Source organism: Rattus norvegicus, chromosome 2 (assembly GCF_036323735.1).
Source record: "Rattus norvegicus strain BN/NHsdMcwi chromosome 2, GRCr8, whole genome shotgun sequence".
NCBI classification, from domain to species: domain Eukaryota; kingdom Metazoa; phylum Chordata; class Mammalia; order Rodentia; family Muridae; genus Rattus; species Rattus norvegicus.
This window is the reverse complement of record NC_086020.1, coordinates 96,930,150-96,948,669: the sequence shown is the minus strand read 5'-3', so window position 1 is coordinate 96,948,669 and position 18,520 is coordinate 96,930,150. Positions and strand designations below refer to the sequence as shown.

At 35.9% G+C, this 18,520-nt stretch overlaps 1 pseudogene; it reads right to left on the bottom strand.

The window, feature by feature from the left end:
- Positions 1–17,133: 17,133 nt before the first annotated feature.
- Positions 17,134–17,201, bottom strand: LOC120101221 (U7 small nuclear RNA; annotated as a pseudogene).
- Positions 17,202–18,520: the final 1,319 nt, after the last annotated feature.

Below are 18,520 nucleotides of genomic sequence, written 5' to 3'. Positions count from 1 at the left end.
GTCTATTTGTCATGATTGTGACACATATAATAACACAAATGTGTTAAAAGAGGTTTCAGTTTCTTTTGTGCAAATTATATGGACGTTAGGATAGAAGGAAGGAAGATAAATATATACAGCAATTGGTCATCTTTCTGTTTTTTAATAATCAATAATATAGACAATACCCATACCATTCTAGGGTGATAGCAATGGAGCCCATTCAAGGCTCTTAGGAAAATGGCTCTCTTCCCAGAATGGAATAGGCACAAAGCTAGTATCTTGTCTGAAGTGTAAACCACATTCAGCTCTGACTATACTCTGCTTTAGGATATTGTTACCCCATTTGAGAAGTTTTCACAGGTTGTTAAGTTGGCCTAAGATCTCCAGACTCAGATCAATGCACTGATGTCCAATCCTAAGTAGAAACAACTCACGCTGTAAAAGGTTTTCTATTTTGGTTCATTTGTTTTGTTTTGTTTTTCTTGTTTTTTATTTTGTGTTTAAAGGGGAGAGCACAGGCTTATAGGCAATATGTTCATGTTACAATTGCAGTTAACAGTGACCATACAAATCATAAGATATTAGGAATCTCTTCTTTGGTCAGTCTTAGTAACACAGCCCCTTTTCCATTTTTACACACAATAAGCTTAGTCAGACTCTGAATGGCACTCATTTTGGATTATAGTCTTGTAACTTGTATTGCGCAAAAGATATTTAAAATAAAGAGTTTTGACACACATGTATACTTTGTTCCATCTATATTATGCCACTGATAACAGTCTCACATTTATCATTGGTATTTATGAATATTTTCAAAAAGGAATCAAATCAACAGCAATGAACCTAATAAAAAGATTTTAAGATGTCCATTTCTCAGAAATATTTTGATGAACATAAACTATGTTAATAAGATTTTACATGATTACAATTAACATCATTTTACTTTGCTACCCTTTGTGGTATTTAAGGTTAAGATTAGTAAAAGATACTCTAAACAAAGTAATAAGATAGCCACCTATTCATCTAATTGAAATTTCAGATAAAAATTGCCCTTGATAGAACTTAACCACTTTTCATTTAATGGCACCTGACAGACCATTTGCAGTGACCATTTACAGTGTTTCCTCTTCCTTTGCCCATAACTGTGTCTGGCATGCTCCTTTACTGTATCTTCTTAATGACATCACATGTGGCAATCATTCTAACAAATGGATAAGCTATGGTAAATGTTTCCATCAACACAGCGGTTCTTGTAAACTTCCACCACTACGATGGAATTCTCTAGTCTAATGACGTGATCTAAACAGAAACTGAATTTGAACAAAACTACATAGCCCATTCTAGCTTCCAGTTACCATTTCTTCCCATGTTAGGTCAACAGAATCATCTTCTTTTGTTTTTATTTCTAAAACCATTTGATAAGAAACACTGAAATTTGAAATTCTTTATGATGGTTTTCTTTTGTCCAACTGCTCTTTCATAACATAGATATAATTAAAAACTATTCCCAGGGCTAGATATATGGCTTAGTTTTGAAGAGCATTGACTGCTTAAAGTGGACCCTTCTGCAAGCCCCATAGCCCACATGTTAATAGATATACTAATGGACAAATCATTTGCCTTCTCTCTCTCTCTCTCTCTCTCTCTCTCTCTCTCTCTCTCTCTCTCTCTCTCTCTCTCTGTGTGTGTGTGTGTGTGTGTGTGTGTGTGTGTGTGTGTGTGCGCGCGCGCGCACTCACATGGAAACCCATCATTTTTCTATGTCCTGCGATCAGAGCTAATTGAATGAGGGTTATAGGAGAATGATGAACTAGGAGCCTGGAATTGAGGCAGAGACAAAGCCACAGCAGTGCCAGTGTTCTATGTGTGTACAGAATGATTATTGAACTTTAGAAGATGGTGATAAAACTGTATTTCATTTGATTAAAGGTTAAAAGGTACACTGGTTTCATGAATTTATTCTTTCTAATCACAGAACATGTTGTCCAGTAGAGGAGGTAGAATTTGCAGGAATTGATCTCAGCTTTATCTATTGTCATTCAAAAAGCTCTGTCTATGTAAGATTTATAACTCATGTCCTGTTCTGTCGCATCTTTATTTCAAATGTTCTTTGTTCTTTATAAGATATTTAATATGTGCATTGCTTTCATAGGAAGAGAAACAAGCAGGAAACAAATTCAGACTACAGAAGCTTTACCCAAGCACAGCTTCCTAATGCAGCTGTGGAGCTCATCTGACCCCAAGAGGGAATTCTAATAATGTTATCATTTGATTCCCATTTCAGGCACTTTGCATTTTTATGTATGCTAAAGAATTCAGCCAGTCTCCCAACTGGCATAAGCAATAGAGCACTTCCCTTAGAACACAGGTGTACAAGCAAACAAATTCTTTTTGAACTTGAAACTGATCCTTCGATGCAGCAGATTTCTCAGCAGTGTGCTGAACTGTGGAGAAGAGACAGACGAACCTATCTGTCAGGTAGAGGAAACAGATGTTGATCACCTGTTCTCACCTTAAAGTAGACAGGAATAGGGCGGACATGTTACACTGACTATTCTTTTTCTCCACTCTATCTCAAAGTCAGCAAGCTAGCAGCAAATCATTAAAGTCTGTTAGGGTTAAAAACACTGCAAACTGCTGGGAAGCTCTTTTCGATGAAGACAACCCCATGTTAGGTAGCTGTGTTGGGGGACATGGTGCTGTCCCCCATCTGCTTTCCCACTGTGTGTGTGTGTGTGTGTGTGTGTGTGTGTGTGTGTGTGGGTGTGTGTGTGTGTGTGTGTGTGTGTGTGTGTGGGTGTGTGTGTGTATCTGAGAGTTAACTCTTTGGGAGACAGAGGTCAGAGTTCAACATCTGAATGTCTTCCCTATTCACCCAGTCACTTCTATGGATTATTTTTTGAGACAGCAACTTTCACTCACCAAAATTGTCATGCATGGCTGGAGTGAGATGCCTGGAATCAGCCTTCTCATGTCCTGAGTACTAGAGTTACGTTTCACATTGCCATACTGACTTTTGCAAAGATGCTGGCGATCCGTACTCATTCCTTCCCTTGTGTTTTGTGCAAGCACTAGACTCAAGAACCATTCCTTCAGCTTCTGTAGGTCTCTTTTAAAAGCACAGTAAGACTATATTTTAGCAAATTACTGTGAAAAGTTAAGCATACCAAAATCAGCTCCTGAATTTCTTAGTGCATCTTTGAAGAATATGATTTTAAAATAGAAAATAAAACAAGCAAACAAAGAATATAGGAGAGAAGAGAACTCTGTGATCATGTCTATGTATGTTATAGGTGCTTGTTTGCTAGGTTTTCCACTTGTTTTGTGACACAAACTAAATCCTCATGTTCAGACATTAAATTATTAAAAGACTTAAACACAGACTTCTTTTCAGTGTCAAAATATGAAACAGTTTTGAGTAATAGCAAACAGATGAACACAAGTTATTTTATCTTGATTACATTTTTTTAATATCAAGGCCATATAACCTGAGCTCTTTGTAAGAGAAGCTTTGTCTATTTAACAGTGGATCTTAAAAGACAAAGCCTGCGAGATGGCTCGGCAGTAAACTGGCTTGCTGCTACGCCTTGCAACTTAAGTTCATTCCCTGAAACCCACATGGTAGATGTGATTCTTGAAAGTTTTCCTCTGTCTGACTCTCTACATATGTACCACAGTGCATGCCTTTGAATGCATGCCTGAATGCACAAGTACTTGTACACACACACACACACACACACACACACACACAAAACCACTGACTCACTAAATCAAAAAATACATAAGATGAAAAAATACCTGCATTAAAGAATCAGTCACGTTGGTGACCAGATGACACATCACCCATTATCAACCAATGGTCAGAAACACGGAGATGTCACTAGAATCAATGTGGCTATCTTGTTTGCTTCTCAGGCATTGACAGTTCTGAGTGGAACTCACAAAGCACAGCATTTCAGCTTGTATATTTTGCAAACTACTCTCTTGTTCCTGACTAGACTTCATTTCTTATTCATTTCTTTTTTCATTTTTTTCGAGATTACTATATAATATAATGCATGACATAATACAAAGCAATACAACCACTACAGTTCTCCCTTCCTTTGCCCCTTCATACTTACACTGTCCTCTACTCTTCTTTAAAACCATAGCCTGTACTTTAACTAATTGTTATCGTATATCCTTAATATAACCTGCTCAGTCCTCATGGACTGTTATGAGACTCCAGGACAACTTGTCATTCTTTAAGACTGAGGAAAGTCTCCATAGGGCTTGGAGGTGATAAATTTAAAGCTCTCAAAGACTTAGTCAACATTTTCCTATAATTGTCAACTAAATGCTGCACACGTAACACTCTGAATGAAATTAGGCTTCTGTTAGTCCTGAATGTCAGGCTTGAAAACTGAATAATAACATTTTGCTTAAAATACAAATGAATTAAGTTTTATGTTTACAGTTACCAAAACTTTATCATTTTGAAGCCTCTTTTCTGCCTACATTTTTACCTTTATATTGCCAGAATAGTGAAAATTACTGCCAAATACAGTTTAACCTAACCCACAATAGTCAGTCAAAATGCCATAAGCACTTCTTGTCTGTGTATTGATAGGGAATCTATTTTTTAACCTCCAACTTGACGTGGAGATAACAAATGTTTTAAAGTAGATTCTTAGCTAAACAGTATTTTCGGGGGTAAATAGCAATTGTCTCTTCTACTGGCATTGAATATTATAGTAGATTCAGCTGCATTTGAAAACCTGTCAGCTTTATTTTGTCCTGGCTCTCAGGATTCTCTGCTTCTTGACCAGTGTTATATAAAGTTCCTCTGGGAAGATAATGTGCATGATTGCAGACTTGCCTTGTTAAAACCCATGGCTTCTTATGCAGTCATGTTTCCTCCTATGAATTATGCATGAAAGGGGATCTCATTACATTTCATTTTCTTTACAGCAGTACGGTCTCTTCTAGACAAACTCAGGTTCCCATCGACCGGCTCCCCTCACCCTACAGTGTGGTGCCTTTGTAGCATTTTAGACAAAATGGGCGTGTTTAACTTGTCACTTCATACCTGCTATAAATTATTCACTGGAGCTTTGCACAGATTTGTGAGATAAACCGCCTAGTTTCGGAGAAACTTCACAGCTGCGCGTGAGAATCTGACAGAGACCTCGGAGGCCTTTCTCCAGCAGAGGAGAAAATGGCCATCACTCTGAAATGCAGCCTCATTTTCATGCTTTAAAAACCCTTGTCTCTTTCTAACAGAAATTAACTATCAGTATTTGCCACTAGTGTGCCTGGGTGTGTTTGTATTTTTCTTAGAATTAAAGGTCAAAGAACAAAGCTTACATTTTTTTTTTAATTTTTGTTTTGGTTCTGTGGGTTTTTCTCTTTCAAATGAAGCCATTGGTCTTCCATACCTGACAAGATGAATTAGATGCAGAGAGAAGATCACAGAATTTAATCAGCACAGTCATTCAGTGCTTGTGGTCAGAGACAATCACTCAAAGAAGCATATGGAAAAGTAGGTTAGTAAGCCTGCATGGGTTTTAAAGCAAACTCATCATAAGGATTCCTGAGCCTGCCTCTAATCTCCAATCCCAATGCTGCCTTTCAAGAAAATGTGATTAGAAATCTGGTTAATTGTATATGTGTTAATCCAGAGCATTTAGTAAAATGAAGTTATTTATTGAAGGAGGAAAATAGAATAGTCAGAGAAATGACCTCCAAAGGAATAAAAAGCAATATACAACAATATAATTAAGCAATTGGGTTCATAATCTTCATATCATGTTATTTATATCATTTAAATCACTGAAGATCAGGTGGACAAATAAGCATAATTTTCTATGAATGTAGCATACACTGGGGTTTGCTTTGAGACAAAAAGAATATTTGTTCATGTTTCCTAGGCTCTTATAAGAAAGTATCCCTGGTAACAAAAAGAAAAGAAATGTCATATCTCAACTGGCATATGTCCTTCATAAGAATTGACATATTCCGACAATGAAACTTGAGGAAGTTCGTTGTTCTGAGGAATGCCAGTGAAGCTCATGCTTCTCACGGTAGGTTCTTTAAATACATTCCCTCTGTGTAGAGCTTTGTGGTTGGTAAGTTTATTATAAAAGAACATCTTGAAAGACTTTCTATTCATCTATTCCAATCTCTTGTTAACACATACATTAAGGAAACTCTAAAAATGTTATATCCATTTATTCATATGAGATACATTTATAAAGCTATGTAATATGTATGTATGGCAAGTGCACCTATAGGATATGAACTATAAATGTGTTGGCAAGTGAGGGCAATATGATTTTCACAAGTTCAGGAAAATATCAAAGTATTTTGCCCACTAATCATTATTAATTATAAAGTTCTGTGAAATTATTTTTTCCCAGTTTCTTCCAAGTACGTCTCTGACTCCATCAAATCTTCAAGGATATCATTGAATCCTCATATATAGCACGACTTTTCCATGTTGAAAGAAACATTTGTCAAAACTATTGTGTGCTTTTTTAACAAATACAGAATATATTCTGTACTTTACTACTGCTTTTGTGCATACCGGTCACATTGCTGTGACACAAACAGAAATCTAATGAATCAAATCATCTATTTTCAATACAAATATGAAGAAAAGATTTGGCATTTTCAGTTCATTGGACTGTAGTTTGATGGCTCGCCATTCAGCAAAGTTAAGTGGGTACCATCTGAAAAAAATGCTATTTATTATTGACTATATAAACAGACAACCTGTTCTTATAGATTCACAGAAAATATGACTATAGCTAAGTATCAATATACATGGCAGGAATGGGTGGATCAGTGTTTGGTTTTATTTTTTATTATTTTGTTTTGTTATGTTTTATAGTTTCTTAACAACATCAGTAATTGGTTGGAAAAGAATATTATTTGACCCAGATTAATTTCAAAAATATTTTATTCAATCAAATGATCTAAAAAGGGCAAAAGACAAGGAGGTTGCTCTGTATTCTTTCAATTAGGAGGTAGCACAAAATGTTTAATGTCAAATACTCTTTTTAGTCTACACTGAAATTTCTGTGAATTATTCTTACACTTGACCATTTTGAGTGTCATTAAACAAATCAGGATGACCTGGTTGAAATAAAATCCTTTATTGCATTCTGTCCTGTAAAGGTGCACACAAAACAGATATGAGATTTTTCAGAGAATAGGTGCCAAAGCCTACTAATATGAAGCATGGACGATTTACAGTCATGTGGCCTTATTTCACTTGTCTGCTATGGCACACCAAACTTCTTCCAACTTTGAAATATAATTTGAAAGCTTACCTTTTGGCAAAGTGGTTGTCATTTTTAAAAATGCTATTTTATTACCGGCTGCATAAGCAGACGACTTGTTTCAGTGGCCCTGTCACATGTTATACATAATATGATATACACATATCTGTAGTCACAGATATGTGACTACAGCTAAATACCAATATAGGGAGGGTAGGAGGAAGGTGGTGAGCAGGAAGGTAAGTTTGCAGAGATCCAAATGTCTTTAGCCTTTGCACCATCACACTTTCATTTCCTGACAGGAAGAAACCAATAATATATTTAGCTCTGAGAGACAGATGGACACTTAGTTGTATTAAATTGTGGAAAGATCGTTTTACATCGGAACACTGACATGGAGGAGTCAAAGAGGAACAGGCTTTTCACATCTGCCAGTTATCTAAACATAACTAAAAGAAAAGCTCCTCATATCACTCCAATGATGTTAATCTCAAGACTATGTTAATTACGAGTATTTATCAGCAAGGAAGTCTTCTTCTATATGCTTTTTAATACTGGTCTCCTGCTTAGATTTTATTTATGTCTACCTAGTCTGGCTTCATAAATAGACAAAATCAAGATGTTTGTGAGTAGAGGAGAAAATAGATAAAAAAGCAGCAGTCTACTTACCATTTTAGCTTGAAGTAGAACTGACTAGTTAAATAAATGATCTACTAATTATAAGGTACTGTAGAAGAGGGATAAGGCCAGCAAGAAGTCCATAATGCTTCTACTCTGTGCTTTGTTTCGGTAAAATATGAGGTGCCAGTCCTCTTATCTTGATTAATTCCAAAATTCCCATTTCACTTATTCCTGTGTCTCACCCTCTTTTCTAATCACGTTGACATCTGAACGTTTTTGTCTCTGCCAAGTGAATTATTTGCAATGACAATATTAATATATCTGAGCAGAATCAAATCATACTGCTTTCAGGAAAAAGAAAAGATATACACACATCCAGGGCGAGATCACATTAGATCAAGAAAGAACCACGCATATGTGAGATGAGAAAAGCCACTAGATTTAAATATGCCTGAAATGACTTGGAGTCACCACAGAAGAAATACCATGAGTTTAGCTATGTACTTTAAACATAGCAAAAAAAATTTCTGAACATATTAATTTTTATATATAACAAAATCTAACTTAAATCATAATTATGAAGAAATATGGATTATTTAACAGTCAGTCAACTGAAACCTAAAGGAAATTTTAAAAGAAATTTCCAAAGTTATAGGTTATGTCTAACTGAAGAATTATCAAATAAAATGAGAAACTTGCAGCTTGCCAATTCTAAAGATCTACAAAAGACTAAGCCAAATGAAATTGCCTTTAGTTATACAAGAGAACTTTTATTGAATGTCAGAAAAGATTCCTCCTTTCTCTGAGTACTAACAGACCATCATAGTTGAAATAATGTCTTGAGAATAATTCTGCCATGAATATATGATTTCTGGATTGTTATTAAAATCCAGATTTATATTTTGTCCAGAACTTTTGAGTTTTCCTTTAATTGTATTCTTGATACACTAACTAATATACTTGTTAAAATGGATATTTATGCACACAAAGATCTCCAACAAAACATAGTTTAAAATTTGTTATTGACTGTATTGTACCTGTATTCAGTAAGAATAGATAAGTACAAGAAGCTTGAATAATCTTACCTTATCACGTTTCAACACAAGAAGGGGCTTCACAGTCTTCCTGATGCCCTAACTGTTGTTTATAATATATAAGATACCATTACTGGCCCCTATAATAGCCTCTAAAAGAATAAAAATTGAGGGTTAAAAGTGTAATGAAATGCTAATGAAACTGTCCTGAAAACAGACTGCATATTTTATTCCTTCCATATGGAATTGAGGACAAAGTGTTTTCACATTAAGCACTATCAATACTATTCTTAGTTTTAGAATAATTGTGAAAATCATTCATGCTCCAATTATGTACACTGCACTTAAAATGAATGCTACACCAAATATTTTAGAAAACAAATGTGATTATATCAATTTTTACTTTATCTCTGTTTTAATGAGAAAAGAATAAAACCTATTAAAAACTTATGATTTACAAAGCCTTCTGAGTATTACTGCATTTCATATAGATGAACTGTTGGAAAAAGCTTTAAAAAAAACAGTGCCTACTTTGTGTTCCACTTCATTAAATAAAAAAAAGAATAATCTCTTGTAAATATCATGGACTTATGGAGCTATAGTTCTGCAGTCCTGATTAACTCCATTTAAATATTTAGATATGTCACCTGTTTGAGTTGTCATTTGCCTTTGTTGTAAATGAAACTGTTCAATTAGAACAACATTAGATTCTTTGTCAATTACAAAACTTGCATGGACTCCATAATTGGACCCCCTGGCTTTACATTTAAGTCTCAAGCTTTGTAATGACATATCTCCTTTTTTTCCAGTTATCTCCAAAGGAAAACGGAAGATAAATCATTACCTTTCTTTTTTCAGAACACTCTGAATCACCAGTAAATGTTGTTGTTATCAGCCTCAGTAGATAAGAAGCTACAAAGTCAGTCTGAGCAGACATGGAATGAGAAGGGCAATCCAATTGTTGTTCAATCTGCCCTATCCTTTCCTTAATCTTATTACCTGAAGTTTCTCTTCATTCAAAATTATTTTGAATAAATATCAACAATAAATAAGCAGTTGTAACTACTGCAATCATATATCAGAAGTCTACAGTACATCAACCTTGTCTTATGAGAACTCACTCATAATATATTTCAATTAAATATATGTACATATTCATATATATTCCAATTAAATTCTTAAATAGTCCCTTGTAAAGATGGTGACCAGGCATGTGTGGCATAGAAATAGATACAAGAAAAGATACAAAATATATGTGGAAAGTTCCAAAGGCCAGTTTCATGTGTTTCAATGCTATGCTTATATGCTAAATGTTTATTAGTCACTATGTTTAAAAATAAAATGTCTGCAAATTTATATAAAATATTACATCAGAACCAAAAATATGATGAAAATATATAAATATTTAAGAAAGTTTCAATATCCAGTAAAAAGTATAAGTGTCTACTCCTGTGAAAATAAAATAAATTTGTGCCAATGTTTTTGTCAATTTTGTGAAAAATATATTGAAACTACAAAACAAGTATATCACATGTGCATTTTTCCAATTTAGTCATAATCTTCACCTTATTTAAAAAGCCGTGATGATTCAAATAATCAATCAAATGAAATGGGAATATATGTTAACATTTGGCATAATGGTGCTAAGAATCATCAAAAGGACGCTTTGACAACATCCTACTCACATCTCACTCAGTAATGACTGCATTAACATTGAAAGTTGGCTTTTGTATTTGATATAAAATATGTATCTTTTTACCTAAAGTTTACTTCACATGTGGATGCCTCTGTGAATGCCATCATGGATGGAGAAGAATATTAAAAATGTGAATTAGTATTATCAAAATAAATTCTAGAACTCCTTAAGACCTGTGGTGTGTTAATAAAATTAAATTTAAGCATCAATGGCTTAGAACTGATAGCTTTATTTCTTCACTTTCCATTTCTCCCCTATTTAGAATAATTAGTTCATCAGAGATTGGGCCAAAGTAAATTTTCATCAAGTTATGACAGAGCTTTAAGATTATGGACACTGTTCTTGGCCAATATGGCTGATCAATATCACTAAAACAAACTATTTGACATTATTGGCTTATCAAAAAATTGATTTATCCTGGTTCATGGTTTTAGAGATTTCATTGTATTACACTTACCCATGATCGTTGGCAGAGTCAGTATGTCATGGTAAGAGCATGCTGAGGACAACCAACATTCAAACCACAGCATTTCACAAATGTCAGCGAAAGGCTCATGTCCATCTTACGATACACAAGACTGTCATCCCATCCTTGAGGGTCTAGAAGTTTTTTCTTATTAAAGCATTGATCAAAATTCCAAATCTTTTCCATGTCTTAAAAACAAAACAAAATGCAATAACAACAACAACAACAACAACAACAATAGGAACAAAAACAAAAAACAATATACTCCACTATTAGCCTTCAATCTACGTTGCTTTCTTATAAGAAAAATGAACGAGTGCATAGAACAAATGTTCTCATACCAAAAGGAAATAGGAAAGTAGAGAAGAGGAAATCACCTATTAAAGTGGCCACATGTACTGCAATGAGCAAAGCCATGGGGGTAATGGTATGCCAACTCCTGGGGCGTTACCCCAGAGTGTCCCTGATGCTGAAGTTAAACACTAAGCTTAAGGATTTATAATTGGTCTTTCTGGGTTTTAGTCTTAATTTCCTCTGGGCTGGCTTTGCACACTGTATTCAGTTTCTAGGACACTGAATATACATCTTAATTTTTTCTGTCTGCACCCTTGTCTTCAAACGTAACTCAGCATTTGTCCTTTGAGTGCTGTCTGCAATAAACCTCTTGCATTTGCATCAAACTCTGTTCTTGTGTCTCACATAGGGGTGTCACCCAGTAGTTAAGACTCACTTTGAGTCTTACACTTGAAAGAAAGTAACACTACATGACTCCTATCCGCTCAAAGAGAAAAGGTATCCCTGCTATTAGCAGTTGGCTTATTTAAGTCAGAGTTAACATAGTTCATTTGCTCGTTTTCTAACCAAGCTGTAACGTGGCCATAACTTTTTATATCCCCTATCCCAATTCACAATAAATATGGCAAAATACAGGCCAATAGTCTTGCCAATAGTACTTCGCTGCCTTCATACTTCCTCTGCCACCTGAGCTAGTTGACTACTTGTAAGACTGTTCTCCAAAACAAGTATAAAGGTATGGACAGAATGCAACCAGCTGCTTTGTCATGGTATAGCAAAGTGGCCTCCAGTACATGTCTATCCAAAACCTCATTTGTTGCACCTCACTGAGATTATAGTCTACCATGTCTGAATAGTTCCCCCTGATCTCAGCTCAAATGGGAGACTCCCGTTTGTTAGTGCGGCTTCCTTTATCTGTCTGATCTGGGGAGTCTGACACCCAGTGTTTTACATGAGGAATGTCACATAGCCCTTGGTAAATGTAAATGATTAACTTCCTCTTTCCCAAAAGAACCTACTCAGCAAGAACCTGGGATTCCCAGAGTTCCCATCCATACAAATGAAGCATTCAGAGTACTTTAAGCTCTAGCCAATGATTTTACATTCACCCTAAAAACTCCTTCCCCCCTCCTAGGTTCATATATAGCCATTGGTCACATGGATAAAGTATACGCACACTTTATTCAAGGTTTTATTAAAGGTCATCAAAGAGAGCTCTTTCATTAAGTATCATTTAAACGAGCTGTAACACTAAAATTCTAAAAGGCTTTCTCTCCCGTACCCATGTATTCTCCCCCACCTCTGTACTTTCGCCCACCCCTGTATACTCCTCTGCACTCACTCCCCATCTGACCAGAAACCTGAAAACCCTACCAGTTCTGGACTCCATTTCAACCTTCCAGCCTGGTGTGTAGTGGTACCTGGACACCCCGAGAAGAGAAATGAAGGATGTGGATGCACAACTTGTCCCCAACATGCATGCCACCACCATTGGCATCACTTTAACTGAGCTTCCACCAGAATCAGCCCTCAGATGCTTATTATAAAGTTCGAGGCCTTTCCTCAAGATTTCTCTAAACAGATCTAAAATCTTCTTAGAAACCAACTATGAAAGGTTTTTGTTTGCTTGCTTGCTTGCTTGTTTGCTTGCTTGCTTTGTTTTGTTTTATTATAATTATGACAGTGATACTTACAACTTGAACCCTAGCACTGAGGAGAAAGAGAGTGGCAAAGGTCTCCAGAGTCTTAGAAACACTGAATGTCTATCAATGTGAAAGGTATAGCTTGAGGGAATCTGTGCAAAAGATATGTTTTCTGCTTATTTGATTTGATTTGTTTTATTTTTTTATTTGAAAAAAAAAAAGAAAATGAAATTCAAGACAATGGGTGGTGTGCTAGTTAGGGTTTGTTGCTTGGATATAGACTATAGTCATCTGGAGGAAGGAGCCACAAATGAGAACAGCTTCCTTCAGATTGGCCTGTAGACCAGCAAGTGGGACATTTTCTTTATTTATGATTCATATGGGAGGATTGAAACCACTGTGGACCTAGCTATACTAGGCTCTGTCCAGTGTGAAACAAAAGCAAATAGAAAGCTAGCAATGATGGCACATGCCTTTAATCCCAGCACTCAAGAGATAGAAGCTAAGTATACTCAAGGTTATCATAGTCAAGGATTCCATGACATTCATGACTACCTAGTGAGACCTTGTCTCAAGACAATCAATTAAGCATATAACAACAAAAACAAAAGGTAAGCAGATGAAGCCATAGGGATTAAGTAGTTTTCATTCTTGGCTCTGCTACAGTTCCTAAGTCCATGCTCCTGCTTTACTTGATTTTGATCTTGGGGTCCCTCAGTGCAGAACCATGATTAGGATCTATGTATATATTTCAAATAGACCCTTTCAACCAAAGTTGCTGTTGGTTGTCTATAGCTCAACAATGGGAAAGGAAACTGAACAGTCAGAAGGATGCTCACTAAGGATCCTTATCGTATATAGGCTGTGAGCCTCCTTTATGCTCTTTTGATAAGACATTAAAATGGACCTCAACCATCTGCTGCCCATTCCTCTCTCTTTGCTTTATATTTTTATTTATGTTTATGTTTGTGTCTTTCTATATAGTTAAATCTGTTTGGGTGTCCTTTGAGACCAGAAGATGATCTCCTGGATCTGGAGTTACAGGTGTTTATAAGCTACCATGTGAGTACTGAGAAGAAAATGTAAGTACTTTGGAAGGGAAGGAAGAACTCTTAACCAGAGAACCATCAATCTATCCCCAATTCCTCTATTTGTTAAAACCTTATTTTATTTTATACATATTATATTATTTTATGCAATTTGAATTGTTTCTTAATTGTATGCTTTAGTGCTAATGATGTTAAGAAGGATATTAAAAAAGGCACAGTTGTTTTATATACTTAATATACAATTTAGATTTGCTTTTTTTCAATGTGACCTTCTCTTCATAATTTAGCAAACTATAATATATATATATATGCACATCACAAAAGGAATGCAAAAGAGACTATTCCAGGACAACTTCCAAAAGGCAGTTACAATTTCTCCATAAAGTGAATCATAACGATAGCCCATTTCTGGTGTGAGTTTCTATTTTAGTTATCATTCAATTTCTATTTTTAAAAATATCCTACAACCATCAATATATAAAAAGCTATGGCTCAGACCTTGATAAGTTCTAGTCTATGGTTAATTGATTACACTGATGCACATAATGGGGAAGTGAAGGTTAAATGAAAATATTTCAACTCATGAGCTACAAAGAGAGAAGGAGTCTGTTAATATCCCATTATCTTCTTTGAGGAAAGTCCCCATTACAAAAGCCTTTGACTATGTCCTATCTTTGAACAGTAGCATCATCTCTTAATAAAGTTTCTCTGAGGATCAAGTGCTCCCTGTCAACTTGACATAAGGTAGAAGCATTTGAAATGCAAGACTCTCAGCTGAGAAAATGTGTCCAAAAGATTGAAATTAGTGCCTGATGTAAGACTGCCCAGAACATTATGGAAAATACCATTCCAGGGATGATGGACCCGCTCCTATAAACTAGAAAGCATCAATTTTTCTTAGCTTCTACATCAATTCCTTCAGTTTCCTGCTTCACTTCCTCACCTGATTTGTCTGAATAATGTGTAGTCACAAGCTACCCAGCCTCTGTATTCCTGAAATAGCAACTCCTGAAACTTAATTATTTACGAATAAATGCATAGGCCATAAGCTTTGGTTCATTCCTCAAATAGCTTGTAACTTATATAATCAGTTTATTCTATTTTATGTCTATCACATGGTCGGTTTTCTCTCCTCAGTTTCATGTGTCTGACTTCCTCAGAGTTCAGAATGAATCTCCTTCATGCCTTAATCTATTTCAGCATCGTCTCTCCTTGCAGTTGTCCTACATTCTATTTCCTATCTCAGCTAATAGGCCATCAGCTTTTTATTGTCAGGTGATGCTTCCACACAGAACGTAAGAGATCACTCTACATCTCCTCCTTTAATTATAACACAAATGAACTATATGCAATAAGAAAAGTTATGAAAACTACCAGAAAAGAATTTCACAATGTCCAGTCCATATACATTTGGGAAATTTGGAGAAAGTACTCTACTATCTATCTTATGTTAGTGAGTTCTGTATATAAATCATTTCTATCAAAACTTGCATCTGTGAACCTAAGAATATCTACTTACACTTTAGAAAGAAAAATTTATCAAATTCTAAGCTATTTAAGCTTAATTGTGAGACTATAATTACCTAATCTTCAACTCCATCAGAGACCAGAGTATACAGTAAGTACAGGCAAGCAGCTTTCAAAGGTATAGAGGTCTCTTTTCCAATATGTTGAGGTTGACCCTCAATCAGTCCCTCATGGCAAGTGACTAGAAGGCATCCCCAAATGGCTATAAGAAGCAGTTTTATACTTTTTAGGGGTACAGGTTACATCAGTAAGGTTACAGTTTAAACATATTGGCTAAGCATATTGACTAGCAAGCATATGACATGAATTCGAACTCTATCTGGGACAAGAGGGTCAGGTGACTATTAGTCAGTACATTCTACAGTTTTTCAACAATGTTCCTGCTCCTCCGGAGAACTGTGGGTAGAGAATGGGACTAGGCCTAGCCTTGACCGGAGGTGGGAAGCTGGAACCTGGCCTAACCTTGCCCTGGTCTCTGATTGCTATTTCTTAAAGGGATATAAGCTCCAGTCTGGCTAGGAAACCGTTCAGCTCTGGGAAGTGTGTATTTCCCACCTTTTCATCCCTGGCTATCTTGCCTGGCTTTCTAAGCTTTCCTGGGCCTATGTTAGAAAAACATGGCCCCTCTTAGGTTGCTGTTTGTAGCCACAGCTGTTCTTCCAGTCCTTTTTGTTCCCGAAACAATGACTTTGAAGTTTAATTATTTATGAATAAAAGCCTAGGCCATAAGCTTTGGCTCATTCCCCAAGTAGCCTGTAACATATATAAGCCATTTGTTCTATTCTATGTCTGTCACATAGTTGGTTACCTCTCCTCAGTTTCATGTGTTGCACTTCCTCAGAGTTCAAGGCAAATCTGCCGTTTGCCTGACTCTCTCCCAGAATCCTCTCTCTACTGGATGTCCCATCTTCTATTTCCTGCTTTAGCTAACAAGCTATCATCTTTTTACTGATGGGTGATGTTTTCACACAGTACATAAGAGATTATTTTTACATAATGAAAAACAAATTTTAATATGAAATAAAATATTTTCTCCTTTAATTTTATCTTTTTCTGGTGTTTTATCGCAGAAATAGAAAAGCTAACTAAGACATCAAGCCATAATCACAGGGGGCTTTGGGAAACATTGAACAAGGAACTTCAGCAGAGAAAGTCATAAATATTGAACTTATAGATATGAATGGGCATAGAAAGGATTTCAAAACTCTTCATTAGGACTTATTGCTCTCCAGTACTTGGAGTGTGCATCTATAGATATTATTCCAATTAGCATTCAGATCTACTTCTTTTATTGAACTGTTAGTACTTTATATTTATTACTTACTATTATGTGTTGATAAAATAAAGTAGGAAAGCTGCTATAAAAAATTTCTTGGATTTTCTAGAAAAAATTCTAAAAGAGATATGTAGGCTCTCCTAACAGCTCTATAGGTAGCTGCTAGAAAAATTCTACAAGCTGTGATAATTCTCCAAGCAATTCTTAGTATTTCTGACCAAGGTTAGAAATCCTCTTAGGAAAAAATTCAAAAGAACTATGAAAATTCTAAAAGAGCTCTGTCTGTGGATTTTCTGACCCTAATCAGAAATCCTGTTAGAAAAAAAAATTCTAAAAGAGCTGTGTTCACCTTACAGAAATCTCCAGACAGCTCAGCTCTTGCTAGAAAAAAATTCTAAAAGCCAGAATGCTATTGTTCTCTGCTAGCTCATTTCACATAGACCAAAAGTCCCATCTTTTATTTACATATCAATTTGGTCATTTACTCCAGGTTCCCTCTTGTCCATCCCATGAATCAGCATTTCATGAATTTAGGCCCTTTATTCTTAGAAGACAGCAAGCATATTTTTTAACATTGCAACAGAATTCAGACATCTGCCTCCCTTGGTTAAGCAAAGACAAAAGTAGGTGGAACCCTATCTTGAAATTATCATTCCTACCACACCTGGGCCTGGACCTACACTCCCTCTGTCCCAGGTTAACCTTTACCTAAGCAATCTGCCCGCCTCTGTAAGCAAAAACAAAAAACTTAGCTGGGAAGAGTGTGTCTTGCATTCATTCCATCATCACTCCCTAAATATCTTTATCTTCTTCCTTAATATATTTCTGAGAAGCTGGCTCTTAGTGCAGTTTCCTCTGTTCCTTTAGATATGAAGCTTCTTATAAAATTTGTGTCATATCCTTATATTTTGCATGTTTGAGAAATTACAAATTCTTGAACTCATGTTTTCAGAGTTCTTTCCCAAAGCCTTAAGAGGCTGTCCTGAAGGAACATTTTGATAAGACATAGACACACCCTTGCCTCTTGGACTAATTCTGCTTCTAATTATCATAGAGTCATTAACCTTGGCAGGAAGAATATTTCCTGAAGGAGAATCATGAAGTATATATATTTTACACAGCAAACCTTATGTCCACAGCTTATTGACATTTGTGTAAGCACATGCCTTGTTGGTTCTGTTCCAGGGATAGGAACTATGTCTTACTATCTCTTCCATGGCCAGAAATCAGAAATCCTAACATAACTACTTCAAGATGGGAGAAATAGACAGGAAAATCCCTGGAAGCACACAGGCCAGTTAACTTGATATATACAATAGTGGACTAATAAGACCCGCTGTTTTAACCAGGCTAGAGGACAAGACCTGACACTTAAGGTTGTTCTGTGGCTTCAATATGGGAGCCATACTCAGACACTTGAACATATTAGACATACTCATGCTCACACTTAGAAAAGAATTTGTTAATTGTGATTTTTTGGTGGTGCTGGTGGGGGCAAACTGAAGGACGCAAGGGGCTTTCACCAGCCTTACACGCACTGCCTCAGGTCAAGACTAGGCCAAGTACCAGCTTCCTGCCTCAGGTCAAAGCTAGGCCAAGTTCCATTCTCTACCCACAGTTCTATGGAGAAGCAGGAACATTCTTAAAAAAGCCACAGAATATATTAACTG